Raw genomic sequence first — 3,852 nt, 5'->3', positions numbered from 1 at the left:
TTCATTGCCAAGGTTTTATTGTGAGATCTAAGGTTTGATATTTGGATCTAATGTTTGTGACCTAGTCTACAAGGTCTAACAGTGATAGGTATGGTTGAAAGGATAGAGGGAAGAGTTTAATGTACAATATGAAAATTTGTTCTACAAGGAATAGTTGAGAGATCAGTTGGAAGGTGAGTTCAGTTGTCTTGCCCAAGAAGCTATTTGGATAGTGGGTTCTTCTATCTTATAGAACTCCTAATAGGGTTGGCACAACTCCTAACAAGGTTAGAATCTCCTAATAGAGATTCAAAGTCTCCTAACATAGACTCTATGTACTAAATGTGTTTATAGACTCCTAACAGGTCCATCCTCTAACAAGGAATATATATATATATTAGTATATCTTTGTGGGCATCATTCCCACTGGGATTTTCCCTCTAATCAAGGGTTTCCCTACTTAAAAAATCTGGTGTAATAGTGTATGTTCTTGTTATGGTTGTTGTTTACTTTGATTGAATGGCTCAGATTAATTAAGGTTGATAATTGATTCACACGCCCCTTTCTCTCCTAGTTATCTTAGTGGAATTTTGTTTCTAACAATTGATATTAGAGAATCAAGTCCTCAACGATAAAATTTAATGACTTTGGGAGATCCATGGTGAACATATTCAGAAAGAATAGTCAAAATATTGATGGAACAAATTATGATAGCTAAAAGGAAACGACAAAGACACATTTTTTGTGTGTGGGTCTAGCATATTGGATCTTGACAAAATCAAAAAAGATAATTATTGTTGAAAGTTATTTGGAAACTTGTACCAAGGATGAGAGAAAACTTTTCATGTGTGACATGAGAACTAGAGGAGCACTATTGTTCTGCACTTCCTAAAGTTGAGTACAACTAGGTAAAAATACTTGATACTTCTTATTAGATTTGGAAAGCTTTGGAAAATAGTTTTGAAGGTGATGAAAATTCTAATAAATTAGGGCTACAAAGATAGATTTGTGCATTTCAAGAGGCTAAAATGATGGAAGATGAATATATAAGAGCATATGTAGGTAGGATATTAGAAATTACTACAGATATCAAGTCTCAAGGAGTAACCAAGGAAGATGATGAGGTGATTGGAATATATTGAGGACCTTAACACCACCGTTTAAGAAAGCAGTTTGAATCATAGAGGTGTTGACCTCTTTTACCAGAGACTTCACAAAGGAAATATTACTTGGGAGATTAGAATAGTTGAGAATGAGCTTAGATAGTCTAGACAATTGACTAGAATAGAGACAGCTTTCGGTGCCCTAAACATTCAACTCAATTTATCAGGAGCACAAGTGTTAGAGGAGATTTTACTAGTAGTATCAGATCTGATGAGGCAAAAAAGATAGAAGAAGGAGTGGCCCTTCTAGTAAGAAGAGAAGAAGATGGTAAGAAAATCTTTAAATGTTAAATTTGTAATGAGTTTGGTCATTATGCATCTAAGTTTCCTAAAAGAGAGAAAATTTATAAAGGACAATTCAAACCTAGAAGAGATAGAGATTGTTTGTATGCAAATTAAGAAGATGATGCTAATGAACAAGTTGTAAGTGCTAGTGATGATGAAATATGATTTGTAGCTATTAAAGAAGAAAGTCCAAAGAAAATGGCTTCAGTGCCATAGGTTGAAAAGATATCTGATTGGATAATTGATAGTGGTTGTTCACATCATATAACTAGTGATATAAAAAAATTTGTTGACTTCAAAAGTTATGATGGAGCCATTGTCAAAGTTGGAAACAATGCAGCTTGTCATGAAAAAGGTATTGGATCTATAACTCTTGATGGTAAGACAAAAAAATAAGGATGTGTATTTGGTTTATGGTGTGGAGCACAATATTTAGAGTGTTGGACAACTAGCAGATAAAGGTTATTAGTTATAGTTCATAGAGAAGACATGAATGATTAGAGACAAGGATGGGAAGGCAATTGGAACAAGAACTAGATCTAGAGGTAATGTATTTCAGTTGAATCCCACTAAAATGACATGTTTGGTTGAAAATGTAGATGATGGTTAAATGGAATAAAATATTTTTTCATATAAACTTTGACAACATTGTGAAAACTAGTAGTATGTTTGTAGATAAAGATTTTCCTAAGATTTTAAAATCTACTAACACTATTTGCAAGGAGTGTGTATTGGCAAAACATACCAGAATTTCTTTTCCCAGCAAGAAGTTTACTACTACAAAAAAGTTGGAGATTATATGCACAAATCTTAGTGGTCCTATGAGACAAAAGGATTCAATGTTGAAAGGTATTTCATGATTATTTTTTATGACTTTTCTAGAATGATGTGGGTTGCATTTCTTAAAGAAAAATCTAAGGCATTTGATAAGTTCAAGATATTCAAGAATAGGGTTGAAAATAAATTAGGTATGAAGACTAAATGTTGAAGATTATATAGAAAAGGAGAGTTTATTTCAAATGAGTTTAATATATTTTGCGAAGCTAATGGAATCAAAAGACAGTTTTCAACTCTGAGAACCTCTAAAAAAATGCGCATTGTAGAGAGAAGAAACAACTTAGTAATAGAAGCAAGAAACACTGTGTTAGCTAAGAATGATGTATCCAATATGTTTTGGAGAGAAGCTTTGAATACAATAGCCTTTCACTATGAACATAGTACAATTTAGGAAAGATACAAACAAGAGCCCTTATGAATTGAGGTTTGGTCACTCACATACAGTTAAGTATTTCAGAATTTTGGGTAGAAAATGTTATATCAAAAGAGATGATGTTGGTAAATTTGATGCTAGAAGTGATGAAGATATGTTTCTTGGTTATTCATTGAAAAGAGGAGTTCATAAATGTTATAATCTAAGAACTAAGACTATTGGTGAAAGTGCAAATGTAAGAGTTGATGAGAAATTTAGGATACAATAAAGAATAGTTGACTACAATTTTGGTGATGGGAATGTTATCACTAAACCAAGGAATGATGAAGTATTATTTGAGACTAATGATGATTTGCAAAATGAAGGAGAGCTAAGGCATGAACAAAGTTTGGAACCTAGAGTAGAGCTAAGAGCTAAGATAATAAATAAATCCTACTTCTAGTAAGAATATGACAAAGAATCATCCCCCACAGTAGATCATCGACAGTAGAGATAAAGGTGTGATGTCAAGAAATAGAATCAATGAAGAATTATGTTTGATATCTCATGTAGAACCAAAGGATGTATATGCAGCATGTAAAGATGACTATTGGGAGAAAGTTATGAAAGAAGAATTGGATCAAATAGTGAATAATGAGACATGGGAATTGATCCTTAGACCAATAGACAAGAATGTGATAGGAAAAAAATGGGTATTCAAGAAAAAGATGAATAAAAAAGGTAAATTTATAAGGAACAAAGCAAGATATGTATGTAAAGGTTACTCACAACAAGAAGGAATAGACTATGATGAAACCTATGCTCCTATGATAAGAATAGAAATAGTAAGATTATTCTTAGCCTATGCAACACATAAGAATTTCAAAGTGTATCAGATGGATGTCAAGTTAGCATTTTTGAATGGAGAACTTTAAGAAGAGACATACATAGAATAATGTGAAGGTTTCCCATTAACAAATGACAAGGACATGGTATGTGGATTGAAGAAAGTATTGTATTTCTTAAAACAAGCACCTAGAACTTGGTATGCAAGGTTGGATAAGCATTTGACAAAGCTTGGATTTAGCAAAGGTATGGCAGACAATAATCTATACTAGAAAGAAATGGATGATGGATTGACGATTTTGGTAATATTTTTTGATGATATCATATTTGGAGGAAATGATGATGAAAGTGACAAGTTTGCAGAAGAAATGAAGAAGGAATTTGAAATGA

The sequence above is a fragment of the Cupressus sempervirens genome, chromosome 4 (assembly GCF_028749045.1).
Source record: "Cupressus sempervirens isolate cs-2001-9-10 chromosome 4, ASM2874904v1, whole genome shotgun sequence".
NCBI classification, from domain to species: Eukaryota; Viridiplantae; Streptophyta; class Pinopsida; order Cupressales; family Cupressaceae; genus Cupressus; species Cupressus sempervirens.
The sequence above is the reverse complement of the archived record's forward strand: the minus strand, read 5'-3'. Positions refer to the sequence as shown.